The 21,914-nt window shown below is 42.4% G+C and overlaps 1 non-coding gene and 1 pseudogene across 1 annotated transcript; both read right to left on the reverse strand.

Annotated features, from left to right (window-relative positions):
• Nucleotides 1–3,524: 3,524 nt before the first annotated feature.
• On the reverse strand, nucleotides 3,525–3,631 carry LOC115830767. The gene has a single exon (XR_004026306.1). It is a non-coding gene; the product is annotated as a U6 spliceosomal RNA (small nuclear RNA).
• A 17,322-nt stretch (nucleotides 3,632–20,953) lies between these two features.
• On the reverse strand, nucleotides 20,954–21,665 carry LOC100582909 (annotated as a pseudogene).
• Between the last annotated feature and the right edge of the window lie 249 nt (nucleotides 21,666–21,914).

A 21,914-nucleotide genomic window follows, 5' to 3' on the forward strand; every position in this document is an offset into this window, starting at 1 on the left:
TCCCCCAACCCCACAACAGTCCCCGGAGTGTGATGTTCCCCTTCCTGTGTCCATGAGTTCTCATTGTTCAATTCCCACCTATGAGTGAGAACATGCGGTGTTTGGTTTTTTGTCCTTGCGATAGTTTACTGAGAATGATGTTTTCCAGTTTCATCCATGTCCCTACAAAGGACACAAACTCATCATTTTTTATGGCTGCATAGTATTCCATGGTGTATATGTGCCACATTTTCTTAATCCAGTCTATTGTTGTTGGACATTTGGGTTGGTTCCAACTCTTTGCTATTGTGAATAGTGCCGCAATAAACATACGTGTGCATGTGTCTTTATAGCAGCATGATTTATAGTCCTTTGGGTATATACCCAGTAACGGGATGGCTGGGTCAAATGGTATTTCTAGTTCGAGATCCCTGAGGAATGCCACACTGACTTCCACAATGGTTGAACTAGTTTACAGTCCCACCAACAGTGTAAAAGTGTTCCTATTTCTCCACATCCTCTCCAGCACCTGTTGTTTCCTGATTTTTTAATGATGGCCATTCTAACTGGTGTGAGATGGTATCTCACTGTGGTTTTGATTTGCATTTCTCTGATGGCCAGTGATGATGAGCATTTCTTCATGTGTTTTTTGGCTGCATAAATGTCTTCTTTTGAGAAGTGTCTGTTCATGTCCTTTGCCCACTTTTTGATGGGGTTGTTTGTTTTTTTCTTGTAAATTTGTTTGAGTTCATTGTAGATTCTGGATATTAGCCCTTTGTCAGATGAGTAGGTTGCAAAAATTTTCTCCCATTCTGTAGGTTGCCTGTTCACTCTGATGGTAGTTTCTTTTGCTGTGCAGAAGCTCTTTAGTTTAATGAGATCCCATTTGTCAATTTTGCCTTTTGTTGCCATTGCTTTTGGTGTTTTAGACATGAAGTCCTTGCCCACGCCTATGTCCTGAATGGTATTGCCTAGGTTTTCTTGTAGGATTTTAATGGTTTTAGGTCTAACATTTAAGTCTTTAATCCATCTTGAATTAATTTTTGTATAAGGTGTAAGGAAGGGATCCAGTTTCAGCTTTCTACATATGGCTAGCCAGTTTTCCCAGCACCATTTATTAAATAGGGAATCCTTTCCCCATTTCTTGTTTTTGTCAGGTTTGTCAAAGATCAGATAGTTGTAGATATGCGGCATCATTTCTGAGGGCTCTGTTCTGTTCCATTGATCTATGTCTCTGTTGTGGTACCAGTACCATGCTGTTTTGGTTACTGTAGCCTTGTAGTATAGTTTAAAGTCAGGTAGCGTGATGCCTCCAGCTTTGTTCTTTTGGCTTAGGATTGACTTGGCGATGCGGGCTCTTTTTTGGTTCCATATGAACTTTAAAGTAGTTTTTTCCAATTCTGTGAAGAAAGTCATTGGTAGCTTGATGGGGATGGCATTGAATCTATAAATTACCTTGGGCAGTATGGCCATTTTCACGATATTGATTCTTCCAACCCATGAGCATGGAATGTTCTTCCATTTGTTTGTATCCTCTTTTATTTCATTGAGCAGTGGTTTGTAGTTCTCCTTGAAGAGGTCCTTCACATCCCTTGTAAGTTGGATTCCTAGGTATTTTATTCTCTTTGAAGCAATTGTGAATGGGAGTTCACTCATGATTTGGCTCTCTGTTTGTCTGTTATTGGTGTACAAGAATACTTGTGATTTTTGTACATTAATTTTGTATCCTGAGACTTTGCTGAAGTTGCTAATCAGCTTAAGGAGGTTTTGGGCTGAGACAATGGGGTTTTCTAGATATACAATCATGTCATCTGCAAACAGGGACAATTTGACTTCCTCTTTTCCAAATTGAATACCATTTATTTCCTTCTCCTGCCTGATTGCTCTGGCCAGAACTTCCAGCACTATGTTGAATAGGAGCGGTGAGAGAGGGCATCCCTGTCTTGTGCCACTTTTCAGAGGGAATGCTTCCAGTTTTTGCCCATTCAGTATGATATTGGCTGTGGGTTTGTCGTAGATAGCTCTTATTATTTTGAGATACGTCCCATCAATACCTAATTTATTGAGAGTTCTTAGCATGAAGCGTTGTTGAATTTTGTCAAAGGCCTTTTCTGCATCTATTGAGATAATCATGTGGTTTTTGTCTTTGGTTCTGTTTATATGCTGGATTACATTTATTGATCTGCGTATGTTGAACCAGCCTTGCATCCCAGGGATGAAGCCCACTTGATTATGGTGGATAAGCTTTTTGATGTGCTGCTGGATTCGGTTTGCCAGTATTTTATTGAGGATTTTTGCATCAATGTTCATCAAGGATATTGGTCTGAAATTCTCTTTTTTAGTTATGTCTCTGCCAGGCTTTGGTATCAGGACGATGCTGGCTTCGTAAAATGTGTTAGGGAGGATTCCCTCTTTTTCTATCGATTGGAATAGTTTCAGAAGGAATGGTGCCAGTTCCTCCTTGTACCTCTGGTAGAATTCAGCTGTGAATCCATCAGGTCCTGGACTCTTTTTGGTTGGTAAGCTATTGATTGTTGCCACATTTTCAGAACCTGTTATTGGTCTATTCAGAGATTCAACTTCTTCCTGGTTTAGTCTTGGGAGGGTGTATTTGTCGAGGAATTTATCCATTTCTTCTAGATTTTCTAGTTTATTTGCACAGTGGTGTTTGTAGTATTCTCTGATGGTAGATTGTATTTCTGTGGGATCGGTGGTGATATCCCCTTTTTCGTTTTTTATTGCATCTATTTGATTCTTCTCTCTTTTCTTCTTTATTAGTCTTGCTAGCGGTCCATCAATTTTGTTGATCTTTTCAAAAAACCAGCTCCTGGATTCATTAATTTTTTGAAGGGTTTTTTGTGTCTCTATTTCCTTCAGTTCTGCTCTGATTTTAGTTATTTCTAGCCTTCTGCTAGCTTTTGAATGTGTTTGCTCTTGCTTTTCTAGTTCTTTTAATTGTGATGTTAGGGTGTCAGTTTTGGATCTTTCCTGTTTTCTCTTGTGGGCATTTAGTGCTATAAATTTCCCTCTACACACTGCTTTGAATGTGTCCCAGAGATTCTGGTATGTTGTGTCTTTGTTCTCGTTGGTTTCAAAGAACATCTTTATTTCTGCCTTCATTTCATTATGTACCCAATAGTCATTCAGGAGCAGGTTGTTCAGTTTCCATGTAGTTGAGCGGTTTTGAGTGAGTTTCTTAATCCTGAGTTCTAGTTTGATTGCACTGTGGTCTGAGAGACAGTTTGTTATAATTTCTGTTCTTTTACATTTGCTGAGGAGAGCTTTACTTCCAACTATGTGGTCAATTTTGGAATAGGTGTGGTGTGGTGCTGAAAAAAATGTATATTCTGTTGACCTGGGGTGGAGAGTTCTGTAGATGTCTATTAGGTCCACTTTATGTAGAGCTGAGTTCAATTCCTGGATATCCTTGTTAACTTTCTGTCTCGTTGATCTGTCTAATGTTGACAGTGGGGTGTTAAAATCTCCCATTATTATTGTGTGGGAGTTTAAGTCCCTTTGTAGGTCACTCAGGACTTGCTTTATGAAAAAATATGGAATGCTTCATGAATTTGCGTGTCATCCTTGCGCAGGGGCCATGCTAATCTTCTCTGTATCGTTCCAATTTTAGTATATGTGCTGCTGAAGCGAGCACTGCTCTCCATTTTTTAACTCTAGAACATTTAGATGTGTCATATTTCCTGTGACAGTATGCTCAATAGATTTGATTTTCAAAGACCGTATCAACTTGTGTGCTAAGACAGCTGTGCCACTTACCCTCATTTTGAGTGGCTTAAAAATAAGGATACATCAGTGAGGATGGGAGGTGTATATCCTCCCAGCTTCACAAACACCTGAAGCTCTGGGAAATACTTGTCAACATGTCCATCCTTTTCCTCTGGCTGGAGGAGCCAAGACTGAAGGTGAAATGGTGAAGTCAGCTGTTCTTTTTAGTGAGGTGTCTTTGAACATGGGAATTGTTAGCACATCTTTTTTTTTTATTGTACTTTAAGTTTTAGGGTACATGTGCACAATGTGCAGGTTTGTTACATATGTGTCCATGTGCCATGTTGGTGTGCTGCACCCATTAACTCGTCATTTAGCATTAGGTGTACCTCCTAATGCTATCCCTCCCCCCTCCCCCCACCCCACAACAGTCCCCAGAGTGTGATGTTCCCCTTCCTGTAGAAAATTTTCACAACCTACTCATCTGACAAAGGGCTAATATCCAGAATCTACAATGAACTCAAACAAATTTACAAGAAAAAAACAAACAACCCCATCAAAAAGTGGGCGAAGGACATGAACAGACACTTCTCAAAAGAAGACATTTATGCAGCCAAAAAACACATGCAAAAATGCTCATCATCGCTGGCCATCAGAGAAATGCAAATCAAAACCACAATGAGATACCATCTCACACCAGTTAGAATAGCCATCATTAAAAAGTCAGGAAACAACAGGTGCTGGAGAGGATGTGGAGAAACAGGAACACTTTTACACTGTTGGTGGGACTGTAAACTAGTTCAACCATTGTGGAAGACAGTGTGGCGATTCCTCAGGGATCTAGAACTAGAAATACCATTTGACCCAGCCATCCCATTACTGGGTATATACCCAAAGGACTGTAAATCATGCTGCTATAAAGACACATGCACACGTATGTTTATTGCAGCACTATTCAGAATAGCAAAGACTTGGAACCAACCCAAATGTCCAACAATGATAGACTGGATTAAGAAAATGTGGCACATATACACTATGGAATACTATGCAGTCATAAAAAATGATGAGTTCATGTCCTTTGTAGGGACATGGATGAAACTGGAAATCATCATTCTCAGTAAAAAAATGTCCCTGTCTGACAGCTTAGAAGAGAGTAGTGGTTCTCCCAGCACGCAGCTGGAGATCTGAGAACAGGCAGCTGCCTCCTCAAGTGGGTCCCTGACCCCTGACCCCCGAGCAGCCTAACTGTGAGGCACCCCCCAGTAGGGGCAGACTGACACCTCACACGGCCAGGTTCTCCTCTGAGACAAAACTTCCAGAGGAATGATCAGGCAGCAGCATTCACGGTTCACAAAAATCTGCTGTTCTGCAGCCACCGCTGCTAACGCCCAGGCAAACAGGGTCTGGAGTGGACCTCTAGTAAACTGCAACAGACCTGCAGCTGAGGGTCCTGTCTGTTAGAAGGAAAACTAACAAACAGAAAGGACATCCACACCAAAAACCCATCTGTATATCACCATCATCAAAGACCAAAAGTAGATAAAACCACAAAGATGGGGAAAAAACAGAGCAGAAAAACTGGAAACTCTAAAAAGCAGAGCGCCTCTCCTCCTCCAAAGGAATGCAATTCCTCACCAGCAACGGAACAAAGCTGGACAGAGAACGACTTTGACGAGTTGAGAGAAGAAGGCTTCAGACAATAAACTACTCCGAGCTACAGGAGGAAATTCAAGCCAAAGGCAAAGAAGTTAAAAACTTTGAAAAAGAATTAGACGAATGTATAACTAGAATAAGCAATACAGAGATGTGCTTAAAGTAGCTGATGGAGCTGAAAGCCAAGGCTCGAGAACTACGTGAAGAATGCAGAAGCCTCAGGAGCCGATGTGATTAACTGGAAGAAAGGGTATCAGCGATGGAAGATGAAATGAATGAAATGAAGTGAGAAGGGAAGTCTAGAGAAAAAAGAATAAAAAGAAACGAACAAAGCCTCCAAGAAATACGGGACTATGTGAAAAGACCAAATCTACGTCTGATTGGTGTACCTGAAAGTGACAGGGAGAATAGCACGTCTTTTTTATTATAGTAGCACTAGCCTGTGTGTACTTCAGCTAGTACAGTTTAGAATTTTTTTGCCTATGAAAATAGGAAGCTTGTTTTCTCCCTTTCCTGTGCCAGCTTCGAGGTTCTAAGATGTCACTGTTTTTCTCATTAAAAGTCACACACCCCCTCCCTTGCCTTTCTCTTTTATTTTTAAATTACAGATTTAAAGGCCCCATTTACCCATCCACTCACCCATCCATTCGCCTATCCATCCACCCACCCGTTCCACACAGAAAGTGCTGAATCTTCTGTAGGTACAGAAAGTCCTGATATAAATAAGGTAGTCTAATAATACTCTTCTGTGCTGCCTGGTCATCAGTGATCTAGATAAGGAGGGTTTTATGGTATAGTTTGTTTTAAAAGATACGTCTGGGCCAAGAAACCGTGTGAGCATTAAAAATGGACTTGGTTACTATTTTTACGGAGGTTTGGGGACAATCTCTTTGTTGAGGTCTCATCATGTTGACAATGATCAAGTGTCTATAATAATTTATTGACATCAATGCCTAGCCCTGTAGCTTGAATACTGGATTCTCAATAAATATTTGATCGGTTGATTGAATGATAAAGCTGATTGGTGAAGAAGTCTGCACATGAAATGATAAATGTGAATAGACTTTTGGATTCAAGGTGAAATGGCTCAGTGGACACCATTGCACCATCATAATGTTATAACTTTAATAACGTGATACTATTTTGTTATTCTTTTAAGGCTTGGTACAGAAAAGGTTGTGTCTTATAAATGCCAGAATACTGTTACTTCAAATGGGTTTTTTGTGCAATGGGACTTGTTTATTTCCTTAGTGCACCCTTGGTCCCAGTAGACAGTGTTTTCTGGGAAGAAAGATGCTGTATTCCAGAAATGTAATGTCACAGTCTTCCTCCACAGTTTGCTGAGAACAATCCCACACTCTGGGTGGGTGTTATTTCTCCTACAAATCAGAGTGAGTTCTGGGGCTAATTATTTCCTTCTGTCAAACAGGGCAATAGCAAATGGTCATCTCTTTCATCATGACACACTATGATGAGCTCAGCCACTTCCTTGCTCTAATTTCCTGGATTGCTACACAAAAGGTCTGTGGAGTGCAGCACAGCATCCTTTGGAAATCACAGCAGAAAGTTCTTTCTCTCCCCAGAAGGAGTATGAAGAGAATGGAGCTGACACAATAGCTTTGTGTGTAAATAGCAATCTCCTTTATGAAACTGGGACCACTTTTCTGTGCAGGATCTCTACAGGAATATCAAGGAGTGGATGTGACATGTTATTGACCTTAGCAGATATTTTACAACCTGGGGTTATAATAATCTCAGGAATTCCCTTGACATCATTTTCCCCTGCATCATTTCCCCCCTTACCACCCCCAGCAGCACTCAAGTCCATTAGGGCACAATCCTTCCCACACAGACCGGTCCTGGGTGGCCTTACCTGCTAGCAAATCACCCGCTGTGCACTGTTCTCGCCTGCGAGCACCCAGAGGAAGTTCACCGCCACCTTCCCCTTCTCCCTTCTGCCATCTATGAGAAAAGGCCACCCTCTCTTGGCTTTGATCCCAGAGCTTTGGGTTGAAGGCAGGGACTTCCCATGCAAGTAGAGTAAGTGAACAGCAGTGGGAGGATGCCTGGGAAGGCAGGTGAAGAGGGTGAGGGGTGTGCTCTCTCCTCACTCTAAACACGGTGAAGGCTGTGTCCTTTGACGGCGTCCTGAACATCCGGGCCTGGAGCTGTGGTTATAACTGCGACATGTACTCTGGCTCTCCTGCCTTTGTGCTCCAGGTGACTTGACCTTGGGTGCCTCCCAATGTGAGCAGCTGAGAACCAGCACATTACTCACGCCCACTTTTGCTTGGCTACCACTCGTGCTTCCCACTCCTGGACTTCTCTTCCACACCCACCCATACCCCCAGTCCTCTGTGGACCAGACGCTGATGGGGTGTCTGCTCTGAGCCCCATCCTGCACTGGGCTCCCCAGAGGCAAAGGTGGAGGGACAGAGACAGTGAGGAGGGAGGGGTAAACAATGGTCATGGTGCAGTGTGGTGTAACACTGCAGGAACATGTCAGGAGGTGTCCATGGGCCAGCCTGATTGATCATGGCACTGGAGTAGCGCTCATTACATTGAGAGTCAGGATTCCCAGAGACATACTGTAGTTCCAGGTCCAGTCTCATAGCAGCTCCGGCTGAAGATTCAGATCAGCTCGCAGCTACCTGATGAGATCTTAGGTGTTTCAGGATGACTGTGTCCTCCTCCAGCCAGAGAGTAGATATCTGAAATTTTGCCATTAGACATTCATTTCTTAGACATCATTCTTTTGGTTCACTCCTTGGTTAAAATAAACATTTATGTAGAGTGGAGCCAACTTAATCTTCAGCTCATTAATCCTGGGGTGTAGGTGTCATATTGCTGTTTAAGAAAGATGTTTGGAGGAGGGGTGGGTGGAGAGAGTGGAGGGAGTAAGCCTGTGCTGACTAGGGGAGGAGGGCAGCTTCTAGCAGAGGCTGACCATCTAGCTGCTGCCTTCACGGGCCTTTGGCAGTGTTGCCTGCTGTGGTATAGGGACGGGCCCGGGCCCCTCACATGCACTGTCTGCTCCCACATTGCCTGGAGTCTGTGGAGAAGTTCACGTGATGAGCTTACAGGGCGAATTGTTGCCTCTTAATTGTTTATTGGTGCAAAGCTAGAGAAGCCTGGTGACTGGGGTGGTGTAGGGGAAGGACAGCATTGTCCGCCAAAAGGGCTGTGCAAGGAGATGGTCACTCAGGGGCTGCTATGAGTCTCAGAAACCACCAAATCCATCTCATTTATTGTTTGGATAATAAATTGGAGATGCCGGCGGGGGGGAAAGGGGCATTTCCTAAATCCAGGGAGAGATGGTAAGGCAACGCTCCTGACTTCTGGTCCAGGAGCTCACAGTGAGGGAGCAGCGCTCTTGCCCTGAGGTCCTTTCACCAAGCCCTCTGGATTCCCCACATCCTACTCCACAGACAACAGGCAAGGTCGCTGTGCTGGGGCTGAAAGGCGCTCTGCACACCTTCCGCAGTGCCGCTGCCTCGTCCTTGCCCTGCTGGAAGAAGCAGCAGGAGGGAATGGGTTTGAGAGAGAAGGATGAAAGCCTATTGTGGAGAGACAGAAATTTACTGCAATATAAGTTTAGGTCAAAGACTTAGTTCCACATTGTAGGGTTGGCAGAGTCTGATTTGTGGTTTTGACTCAGTTGTGAGGTAGGGGTGGGCCAGTTAGCAGCTGAACCTGTGAGCTCATGGAGTGAGTGGGCCACACGGGTTCTCCTAGACATCCCAGTGCCAGCAGAGCACAAGGTGTCAAGCAAGTGCTAAGTTCATGAAGTAAATGATGAATGCAAATTGTGGCATGTTCTGCTTAGTCTCCACTGTGCTGTGGTAAGCTTTGCTGTGGATAGTGGAGTAGAATAGAGTATGGCATGGTGCAGTACAGCCTAATGCAGACAGCACAGTCTACTGTTGAATAGCACAGTGCAGTATGGCACAGTGCAGTGTGACACAGTGCTGTATGACAGAGTGATGTACGGCACAGTGCTGTATGACACAGTGCTGTATGACACAGTGCTGTATGACACAGTGCTGTATGACACAGTATTGTATGACACAGTCAGCACTGTATGACACAGTGCAGGACAACACAGTGTGCTACAGCATAGCACAGTACTGTATGGCAGGGTTAGTATGGTGCAGTGCAGGTCAGCATAGTATAACACAGTCTCGTGTGGCATAGTACAGTATAGTAAGTGTAGTATAGTACAATGTAGTCCAGCATAGTACAGTGTGGTACAGTACAGTACAGTGCAGTATAGTTAGGTGTAGGGTGGCTGTGCCTTTGAGTAGAGAGGGAGGAAACACTTGTTTGACTTTCCTTCCTTCCTTCCTTCCTTCCTTCCTTCCTTCCTTCCTTCTTCCTTCTTCCTTCCTTCCTTCCTCCTTCCTTCCTTCCTTCTTTCCCTCTCTCCCTCCCTCCCTCCTTCCCTCCCTCCCTCTTTCCTTCCTTCCTTCCTTCCTTCCTTCCTTCCTTCCTTCCTTCCTTCCTCCTTCCTTCCTTCCTCCCTCCCTCCCTCCCTCCCTCCCTCCCTCTTTCTTTCTTTCTTTCTTTCTTTCTTTCTTTCTTTCTTTCTTTCTTTCTTTCTTTTTCTTTCTTTCTTCTTTCTTTCTTTCATTCTCCCTTCTTTATTTCTTCTTTTTTCATTTTTAGGATATTTTAATGCTTGCTTTCAAAAAACAGCTTTATTTTGGAAGCACTCCCCTTGAAAACTAGAACAAGACAAGGATGCCCTCTCTTACCACTCCTATTCAACATAGTAATGGAATTCCTTGCCAGAGCAATCAGGCAAGAGAAAGAAATAAACAACATCCACATAGGAAGAGAGGTAGTCAAACTATCCCCTGTTGCAGACAACATGATTCTATATCCAGAAAACCCCGTAGTCTCTGCCCAAAAGCTCCTTGAGCTGATAACCAACTTCAACAAAGTTTCAGGACACAAAATCAATGTTCAAAAATCACTAGCATTTCTATACACCAACAACAGTCATGCTGAGAGCCAAATCAGGCACGCAATCCCATTCACAATTGCCACAAAAAGAACAAAACACCTAGGAATACAGGTAACCAGGGAGGGGAGAGATCTCTACAATGGGAATTATAAAACACTGCTCAAAGAAATCAGAGATGGCACAAACAAATGGAAAAACGTTCCATGCTCATGGACGGGGAGAATCAGTATTGTGAAAATGGCCATACTGCCCACAGCAATTTACATTCAATGGTATTCTTATCAAACCGCCAATGACATTCTTCATAGAACAGAAAAAACCATTTTAAAATTCATATGGAACCAAAGAAGGAGCCCGAATAGCCAAGGCAATCTTAAGCAAACAGAACAAAGCTGGAGAAGTCATGTTGCCTGACTTCAAATTGTACTTTAAGGCTACAATAACCAAAACAGCATGACACTTGTACAAAAATAGACACATAGACCAATGTGACAGAATAGAGAGTTCAGAAATAAGGTTGCACACCTACAACCATCTGACATTTGACAAAGCTGACAAAAACAAGCAATGGGGAAAAAGATTCCCTATTCAATAAATGGTGCTGGGATAACTGGCTAGCTACATGCAGAACGCTGAAACGGGACCCCTTCCTTATACCACATACAAAAATCAACTCAGGATGGATTAAAGACCTAAATGTAAAACCTAACACTCTAAAAATTCTGAAAGATAACTTAGGGAATACCATTTGGGCATAGGAACTGCCAAAGATTTCATGACAGAAATGCCAAAAGCAATTGCAACAAAAGCAAAAATTGACAAATGGGATCTAATTAAACTAAAAAGCTTCTGCACAGCAAAAGAAACTATCAACAGAGTAAATAGGCAACCTACAGAAGAGGAGAAAATTTTTGCAAACTATCCATCTGATAAAGGTCTATAAGAATCTATGAGGAACTTAAACAAAGGTACAAGCAAAAAGCAATCAACCCTATTAAAATGGGCAAAGGACATGAGCAGACACTTTTCAAAAGAAGACATACATGAGGTCAATAAGCATATGAAAAAATGCTCGGAATCACTAATCACCAGAGAAATGCAAATCAAAACCACAATGAAATGCAATCTAGCACTAGTCAGAATGGCTATTGTTAAAAAGTCAAAACATAACTGATGCTGGTGAGGTTGTGGAGAAAAGGAAATGCTATACACCGCTGGTGGGAACGTAAATTAGTTCAGCCACTGTGGAAAGCAGTGTGGTGATTCCTCAAACACCTAAAAACAGAACTACCACTTGACCTAGCAGTCCCATTATTAGGTATATACCCAAAGGAATATAAATCATTTTACCATAAAGACACATGCATGTGTATGTTCTCTGCAGCCCTGTTCACAATAGCGAAGACATGGAATCAACCTAAATGCCCATCAATGATAGACTCACCATGGAATACTATGCAGCCATAAAAAAGAATGAGATCATGTCTTTTGCAGGAGCATGGATGGAGCTGGAGACCATTACCCTTAGCAAACTAATGCAGGAACAGAAAACCACATATCACATGTTCTCACTTATAAATGGGAGCTAAATAATCAGAACACATGGACACATAGAGGGTAACAACACAGACAAGGGCCTACTTGAGGGAGGAGGATAGGAGGAGGGAGAGGTTCAGAAAAAAATAAAAAGCTATCAGCCACCATGGTTAGTATGCCAGTGACAAAATAATCTGTACAACTAACCCCCGTGACACAAACTTACCCATATAACAAACCTGTACATGTACCTCTGAACCTAAAATAAAAGTTAAAAAATTAAAAAATAAATAAATGAGAATTTAAAAACAAACAAAAAACTAAAAAGAGCTTTATCAAGATGTCATCAACATACCATGAAAGTCACATATTTAAGGTGTGCAGTTCGTTGATTTTTAGTATATTCACATAAACGGCACCACCATCACCATTGTCAATTTTGGAGCATTTTCATCACCCCGGAGGGAAACTCTCTACCTATTAAACAGTCACTCCCCTTTCCATATTCCTCCCAGCCCCTTGCAAGTACTAACCTGTTTCCTATCTCCATGGATTCACCTGTCCTGGACATTTCATATACATGGAATCCTATAATACGCGGCCTTTTGTGACTGTCTTCCTTCACTTGGCATAATGTTTTCTAGGTTCATCCACGTGGACTTGTCAGTACTTCACTCTTTTGTTCATGAATATATTGCATGAATATAACATATTTTGTTTATCCATTCATCCATTGAGGGGCATTTGGGCTGTTTTTACTTCTTGGCTGTCATAAGCAGTGCTGCTGTGAACATTCACACATAAGCGTCTCTGTGGACATGTGTTTTCATTTCTGGCGGGTGTATACATAGGAGTGGAATTGCTGGGTCAGATGGTAATTCTATGTTGAGGCTTTTGAAGAACTGCCAGACTGTTTTCCAAAGTGGCTGCAGCAGTTTCCATTCGCACCACAAATGTATGTGGATTCCAATTTTTCTACATCCATGACTTTGTTATTACCCATCTTTTTGATTACAGACATTGTAGTGAATCCTTCTTTTATTTTTCTAAGGAATATTTTATGTAATGCATACACATAACAAAAAAATTTAACAGTATAAAGCAGCATAAAAATAACAAGCAAGGCTTCCTTAGATTTTAAACTTGTGGTCCTCCAGTACCACTCCCTCCAGGTATCCACCAGTTGCTTGAGATCCTTCTTAATGATATCCTAAACCTATATAGGCAAATACAGACCCCTCTTTTAACGAATGCAAATGGGAGCGAGTTTTCTGCCATCTTGCATGTTTGTGCACTCATCTGTGATAGCTGGAGGCTCTCGGCACATAGCTCACACCTCACACTCCTTCACAGCTGCGTGGCATGCTGAGATTTAGCTGCACCACCATCTGCTTAGTCAATGCTCTCATGGTGGATGTGGAGGCTGTTTCTGGCCTTTTGTCTGTATAAACAATGCTGCTGTGAGCATCATTGAATATACGTGTCTTTGTGCACTCGTGATTATTTCTCCATCACCTCTTCCTTCTGAATGAGAATGAAGACCTAGAGTCAGAAGGGTCTTGCTGAAGCCTTTCCCATTCCTAGTGCTGTGTGATGGTGTGCAGTTGGCTGTGGGGGACTCTCGAGTGCGGCTGCAGTGTGTACGCCAGTTATCTGTGGCACCACACAGTGCGAAATCCATCTAACTATTCAAGCTTCAGCTGGAGAACCTCAACAGCTGCCTCGGTGGGTCAAGGGTGAGATTTGGGGCCCTGTTCTGCCCCTGCAGGCTCTGGGACGGGGAAGCCTTGCCTGGCCTGCAAGTGGAAGTGGCCTGGTGCACAGCGCAGCACAGATCTGTGGTATCAGCACCTCTTCATCAATCTGGTGAGACCAAAGCCAACTCTCAAAACAAACATTTCCTGTGTGAACAATGTGTTTGTTATATTTTCCTCATTTGTTTATGATGGCTGTGTCGGCCACACTGATTTACATAAACACTGCCAATCTTGGGATGTTACACTCTCAACAAAAGTAGTTGAGTACAAACAGCATTCCTTAGTTTTAATTCATATTGTCTAAACATAGCAGATGTTGATAAAATGAGCCAATAAGAAAATACAACAAAGGAGACCATTTTGAGGGGGGCTTTTGATTCAAATGCATTCCAGATTGACACAATGATACAATATTAATAGAATGGATCATTTAAATGTCATATTTGGCTCCTATAGAACCATAAAACAGGCTTGCCTTAAGCTTTTGCAGCTCCCAGACTCTAAATGCATAGGATGGCTGTGTCTGCATCTGCTGCCCGCCCAGTTTCTGTGGTCTCACTCCTCCATCGCTGATTTGGTTGTTTATTTTTGCACATGTGCTGCTGCTGCTGAGTTGCAGCCTCAGTCCTGGACACACTGAGAGGTGGAACTCTCCCAGAGGATGCCCCTGCTCTTCCATGGACCATGTCAACCCATGGGTGGTATTTCCAGGGCCCAGCATGGGGCAGGGAGAACCTCTTCATCTCTCCTTAATGCGATCCGGGCAATCAGGTGTTCCTAATCCAAGGAGGTGTGATTGCAAATAAGGAGACACCAGCAGACGATTCGTCATGCTTTCTATTGGCTACCTGTGAATAAATCCCAAAGGGCACTGGCAACCTCCTGGCACTGAGTCACTGAACATTAGGCTACAGTGAGCAGTAGGGCCAGAATCTTCCATAGTAAGGGGTGACATATTGACTTTGAATATGGACAGTGAGCCTTTGCTTATTACAGTGAGCCAGAGAAAGAGATAAAATGTGATATTGTATCTTTGCCTTTAAATGAGAATTTGGATTCTAAGAGAGTCTTTGAAATCAGCTGCAGTTGTCCTGGGACCCACAGTCGCTCTGGCTGGTGACCCTGGTGGTGGGAGAACTTTCCCGGTGCAGTTCTGGCCCAAGAGCTGACCTTTCTCAGGCTCTGTTGGAGCGCAGTCCGCGGCAGGCAGCCTTCAGTGGGCTTGGGGAGGCCTGGAGAGCGCTCTGCTCTCTGGAGCCGCTGCATGTGTGTGCACAGCCTGCTGCTGGGTATGGGGCTGCTGCTCTGTATTATATGCCTAGAGTAACGCTCATTGCCTTCAGCTGCTTTAAAAAACTAAACTCTGGGACAGGCCTGGTAGCTCACGCCTGTAATCCCAGCACTTTGGGAGGCCGAGGCGGGCAGATCGCCTGCGATCAGGAGTTGGAGACCAGCCTGGCCAACATGGTGAAGCCCTGTCTCTACTAAAAAAAAAATAAAAAAATAAAAAAAATCCAAAAAAAAAAATTAGCTGGGACGGTGGCACCCGTCTGTAATCCCAGCTACTTGGGAGGCCAAGGCAGGAGAATTGCTTGAACCTAGGAGGTGGAGGTTGCAGTGAACTGGGATCATGCCACTGCACTCTAGCCTGGGCAACAGAGTTAGACTCTGTCTCAAAAAAATAAAATGAAATAAGATAATAAAATTAAACCCTATAAAGTTCTCAAAATAGAACTAATGTAATAAACACCCCATAAATGGAAACTATTATTATTATTATTGAGATTATTGGGTTTGTTCTTAGATCATGCACATTCCTGCTCACCGAAGACCATTCACCCCTGCTTGTGTCATGTGGAGGATGAGCTATGTGGAGGATGTGGGGGAGTCCTTCCAGTTGGCAAGGGAGTGGGGCTCAGTGGAGGGACAGAGGTGCTCACCTACATGTGGGGCCTTTGACACAAGGAGAAGGAAAAAAAAAAACATAACCAAGTGCTTCTTTGACTAAAGGCTCATTAAAGAGGAGGCATGAAACAGGATGATATATCTTCGTCATGGCATAATGTTCATTCCATAGAATTAACATTATGGTTTATAATGCAATGGCAACATTCAAGTCCATTTTGTGGGTGGAGAAATTGAGACCAAAGAGGTTAAGTGAGTTTTGCAGCACAGATTCTGGAGGCATCTCTAAACTTAGGCTAGTGTTTGGCCCTTGTCTATACTGCCCTTTTTAGTCAAGCTTTCTATGATCTCTAAACCAAGGAACCCATTATACTGCTGAGAGGAAAGACTATGGTGTTTAATGCCCAAGTAAGTACAGTAATTTGTTCAGTGTCTTTGCAAAATGTTCATGAAAGACGAACACTTTCCAGCTGCAGGAGATTGTAGACGGGAAGCAGTAAAAGTGACAAAAACCTTTTTTTTTTTTTTTTTTTTAATTCCTATTCAGCTTTGGACACCAAAGAGTTGTCATTAACTTTTTAAAAAATTGAACTTTTAATTTTGAAATAATTGTAGTTTGATATGCAGTTGTAAAAGCAAATACAGAGTGATTGATACTGATCAATACAGAGGGATCACATGTTACTTTACGCAGTTTCCCGCCACGGTAACATCTTGCGAATCTATAGAACAATACCATGCCTAGGGCATGAACACTGACACAGTCCAGGCACAGAACCTTTCATCACCATGAGGACACCTCCGTTTGCCCTTTTGTAGCCATACCCTCCTCCTTCCCCTGTGCACCCACCTGAAATGTGGCAACCACTAATCTGTTCTCCATTTCTAGGACTTTTTATTTATTTTACAAATTTTCTCCAGTGCCGCTTGCCAACATTTCGGTGATTTCGTAATTTCAAAAATGTTATATAAATGAATCCTATGGTGTGTGACATTTTTTCACTCAGAATAATTTTCTAGACATCCATATATGTTTTGTGTACCAATAGTTCATTTCTTTATATTGTTATGTATGTAACACATTCATTTAACCATTCACTCAGTGAAGGACACCTGAGTCCTTCTCAGGTTTTGGTTATTACAAATAAAGTTGAACATTCTTGTACAGATTTTCGTGTGAACATAAATCTTCATTTCTCTAGAATAAATGCTTGAGAGAGCAACTGCTAAGTTGTATTGTCATTGTATGTTTAGTTTTTTATTTTCAAACTTTTATTTTCAAATTGTTTTATTTCAAACTGTTTTATTTTCAAACTGTTTTCCAGAGTTCCAGAGTGACTATGTCATTTTACATTCTCACCAGCAATGTATGAGTGATTCAGTTTCTCAACATCCTTGTTAGCATGTGGTGTTATCACTATTATTAAATTTTAGCCATTGTGATAGGTATGCAGTGGTATCTTATGGCTATGCATCTTATTTAATTTGCATTTCTATGGCTAATGATGTTGAGCATCTTTTTATGTGCTCATTTGCACCTATATATCTTCTTCAATGAAATGTCTCTTTATCTCTTTTGCCTGTTTTTTAAAGGATTTTTATTTTCTTTTTTACTGTTGAGTTTTGACAGTTCTTTATATATTCTAGATAGGTTCTTAGTCAGATGTGTGTCTTACAAGTATTTTCTCCTCATCTGTAACTTGTCTTTTTTTTTTTTTAAGTATTTTAATCTTATTTATTTATTTATTTTTTGCACACAAAACAATAAACATTTTCTAAAAGTACATACAAACAAAAAGATGCATATCAAACATATTAGGAAGGTTGCACGTGGGAAGACGGGGAATAGAAATGGGGGGTAGGGATTAAAGAAAATAAATGAGAGAGGGACTTTGTATGGATCAATGATAATAACTCAATCCTCTATTTGACAAAGAAGAAGGAGAAGGAAGTGGAAGAAAAAGAAAGTGGGATAAAGAATCAGAAAGGGAGGAAAATAGAAAAAATTAGAGTATGACTCCAGGGTAGACCTGTTTTGTTGTCGCTGGGTTGGTTGGTTGGTTTGTCTGTTGTATTTTTCATATGTTTCGCCATGTTGGCCAGGCTGGTCTCGAACTCCTAGCCTCAAGTGATCAACCCGCCTCGGCCTCCCAGAGTACCGGGACTACAGGCATGAGCCACCATGTCCAGCCCCCACATTGCTTCTGGCCTCTGTGGTAGATCTCCCAGATGGGGCGGCCGGGCAGAGACGCTCCTCACTTCCCAGACGGGGTGGTGGCAGGGCAGACGGGCTCCTCACTTCTTCCCAGACGGGGCGGCCGGGCAGAGGCGTTCCTCACTTCCCGGACGGGGCTGCCGGGCAGAGGCGCTCCTCACTTCTTCCCAGACGGGGCGGCCGGGCAGAGGGGCTCCTCACTTCCCGGACGGGGCGGCCGGGCAGAGGCGCTCCTCACTTCTTCCCAGATGGGGCGGCCGGGCAGAGGCGCTCCTCCCTTCCCGGACGGGGTGGCCGGGCAGAGGCGCTCCTCACTTCCCGGACGGGGCGGCCGGGCAGAGGCGCTCCTCACTTCTTCCCAGACGGGGTGGCCGGGCAGAGATGCTCCTCACTTCCTAGACGGGGTGGCGGCCGGGCAGACTCGCTCCTCACATCCCAGATGATGGGCAGCCAGGCAGAGACGCTCCTCACTTCCTGGACGGGGTGGCGCCTGGGCAGAGGCGCTCCTCACCTCCCAGACGGGGCGGCCGGGCAGAGGAGCTCCTCACAACCCAGACGGGGCGACCAGGCAGAGACGCTCCCCACCTCCCAGACGGGGCGGCGGCCGCGCAGAGGCTGTAATCCCAGCACCCTGGGAGGCCAAGGCAGGCGGCTGGGAGGCGGAGGCTGCAGCGAGCCAAGACCACGCCACCACACTCCCGCCCGGGCAACAGCGAGCACCGAGTGAGCGAGACTCCGTCTGCAGTCCCAGCACCTCGGGAGGCCGAGGCGGGCAGACCACTTGAGGTCAGGAGCTGGAGACCTGCGTGGCCGACATGGCGAAACCGCGCCTCCAGCCAAAGGAGAAAAACCAGGGAGGGGTGGTGGCACGCGCCGGCAATCCCAGGCAGCCCGCAGGCCGGGGCAGGAGAATCACGGGAGCCGGACGCAGGGAGTCTGCAGCGAGTCGAGTGTATTCCAGACTGGGCCACAGAGGGAAGAAAAGAAAGAAGAAAGCAAGAAGGAAGGAAGGAAGGAAGGAGGAGGGAGGGAGGGAGGGAGGGAGGGCAGGCAGGCAGGCCTGTAACTTGTCTTAATAGGATCTTTCACAGAGGAAAAATTTTGAATTTTGATGCAGTCCAATGTATCAATTCTTTTCTGTTATTAATTGTGCTTTTGATATCTATTTAAGCACTCTTTGACAAAAGCTATATCACATATATTTTCTCCTATGCATTTCCTAAAAGTTTTATAGTTTTACTTTTTAAGTTTAAGCCCATGACACATTTTGGGTTAATTTTTGTACAATGCTTGAGACTTAGGTTGAGGATCATTTTATTTTGCCTTTGGATGTCCAATTGCTCCAGCACCATTTGCCCATAAGCTATCTTTACACCATTAAATTGCTTTTGCAACTTTGTCAAAAGTCCGTGGGACATATTTGCATGGGTTGACTTCTGGGTACTTTAGTTGGTCCCATGATACACATGTTTATCCCTCTGCCAATACTACACAGTCTTGATTAATGTAGTTATATAAGTCTTGAAATTGGGCACTGATTCTTCCCATATTATTCTTCTTTTTCAAAATTATAGCTATTCTCATTCCTTTGCCTCTTCATATATCTTTTGGAATAGTCTTGTTTATATCTACAAAAACTTTTGCTGAGATTATGATAGAAATTTTGTTAAACCTGTTTATCAGTTTTGGGGAGAATTGGCATCTTTCCTATTTGAGTCTTCCAATCCATCAACACCATATATTTCTCTGTTTATTTAAATTATCTCTTATTTCATCAGCATTGTGTAATTTCTGCCTTACAAGTCCTGTGTATGATTTGTTACATTTGTACTGTTTCTTTTTTTTTGATCAATTTTAATGGTATTGAATTTTTACTTTCCATTGAAAGGCCATGTTTCCATGTGTTTATTGCTGGTACATAGAAATACAATCGGTTTCTTTATATTTATTTTGTATCCATGACCTTGCTGAGCTCACTTATTAGTTCTAGGAGTTTTTTCTCTTCAGGTTCTTTGTGGCTTTATATGTAGATCACGTGTCATCTGCAAATAGGGGCCGGTTCATGAGTTTCTTCTCTGATCTGTGGCCCTTTGTTTCCTTTTCTTGCCTTTTTGCAATGGCTCGATAGAACTTCCAGCACTATGTTGAATAAGAATGTTAGAGTAGACATCTTTACTTTGTTCTCAACCTTAGGGAGAAAACATTCAGTCATTCACTTCTAATATTAAGTATAATGTTAGCCTCAGGGTGTTTGTAGACGTTCTTTATCAAGTAGAGGAAGTTTCTCTCTATTCTTAATTTTTTGAGAGTTTGTAAAAATCATGAATGAATTCTGAATTTCGTTAACTGCTTTTTCTGCATTGTTAGGTACAATCATGTGATTTTTCTCAGGGCCATAGCTCGGGGTAGAGCATCTGACTTGACTACACAATCATGTGATTTTTCTTTTTTAGTCTGCATTATAGTGGATTGCAACGATTGCTTTTCAAATACTGAGACAGCATTGCATCTTTGAAATAAAACCCTATTGGTACTGAGTGTAATTCTTTCTACATATTGTAGGATTCTGTTTGTTAATATTTTGCTAAAGATTTTTATACTATATTCATGAGGGACACCAGGCTTTGTTGCTTTTGTTGTACTGTGTTTTTCTAGTTCCGAACTGGGACGTGTTCATTCCTCTTCTATTTTCTGAAATGATTCTGTATAGTTGGCATCTATTCTTTTTTAAATGTTTGGTAGAATTCTCCAGTGACACCACCTGGATCTGCAGATTTCCTTTCTGGGAGATTGTTAATTATGAATTCAATTGTCTTAATGGTTTTAGGGTCAACACAATGATCTTTGAAATAATTATTTAGTATTGTAGTAGTTTGAGTTTTTCAAGGAATTGCTTCATATCATCTAATTTGTCAGATTTATGTGTATAGAATTGTTCATTGTATTCCCTTATTATCCTTTTCTTTGAACAGGTTAAATTCAGTTTTATTTGCTCTCTCTCATTTTACAATAACCTCCCTCATAAACATCTTCTACAAACAGAGCATATATCCCGGGTGTGTAATACAAAGTTATAAGTTAATTCTTTTTTCCACACAAGTTGTAAAGTATCAGTGTATCATATGAGAGTTCCCCTAATAGGGAACCAAATTTAAAACAAAACAATCATTTTAAATTTACCAAGTAGAGAATTTTTTCAGTAATCATTCATCTCTACATTCACATTCTATGTATTTTCTTGTGGTAAACAAACTGATTCAAATGATTTAAGTTATCCCACCATTTAATAAGAAAAGCCTCTACAATAATTTGAAACCATGGTGTTCTCTTAATTTTACAAGTAGCTGCTATTTTCAGAAGTTCCTCTAGTTCTTCCTTTGAGATAGCTTTTAATCTCATTGGGATCTAGACTCAAAGTGACATTCTTCCTCACAAATAAAATGTAATCAATTTCATGTTCACCCCAGATACCATCAGACTGAGCTTCATAGTGAATTCATGTTAAATAATTAATTTCTTCTGGAGGAACTGCTTCCATGGGGATTCCTAACTCAGCTTTCAGATGCTTCTGCACTGCTTGCCTTACTTCAAAGTCATCACTTTCCTCAAGCCTGCCTGAATTACCTAATGGATGACCACAACAAGTATTGGTAAAGCAACCCAGAAAGGGAATCTTAGCATTTGAGCTTTCCACTAGCAGGAGCTTATTTTCGGTGTTGAATAAGAAGACACTAAAAGTCCAATGCAATAATCCTCTTTCAGTGTTCTCATTCAGGTGACAATTCTTCTCGGTCTCAGCCCCAATTTTATTGTCATTTTCATCAATAAGGTTACACGTGTCTGCCAAGAGCTGAACCTGTTGCTCATAGAGATGGCTGGTATTTATTTCAAGCATTGTTACAAAGTGTCAGATTTGTCCTAGAACACTGAGCAGCCTCCAGCTTGAACACCAGGCAGCCCAGGTGTGTGCCTTTTTGGGTTCTGTCCTCTGCATACATCGGCCTCTTACCCTTTGGATGTCTGCGAGGAGAGTGATATCTCCAGTTTCCTTCCTGATATTGATGTTTTGGGTTTTCTCCCTTAATCGTTTGTCAATTTTGCTAGAGGTTTGCCAAGTTTATTGATCATTTCAAAGTACTAAATTTAAAAAAACCTGACATTCTTTCTTATTTTTCTTTTT

This window comes from Nomascus leucogenys, chromosome 16 (assembly GCF_006542625.1).
Source record: "Nomascus leucogenys isolate Asia chromosome 16, Asia_NLE_v1, whole genome shotgun sequence".
Taxonomy (NCBI): domain Eukaryota; kingdom Metazoa; phylum Chordata; class Mammalia; order Primates; family Hylobatidae; genus Nomascus; species Nomascus leucogenys.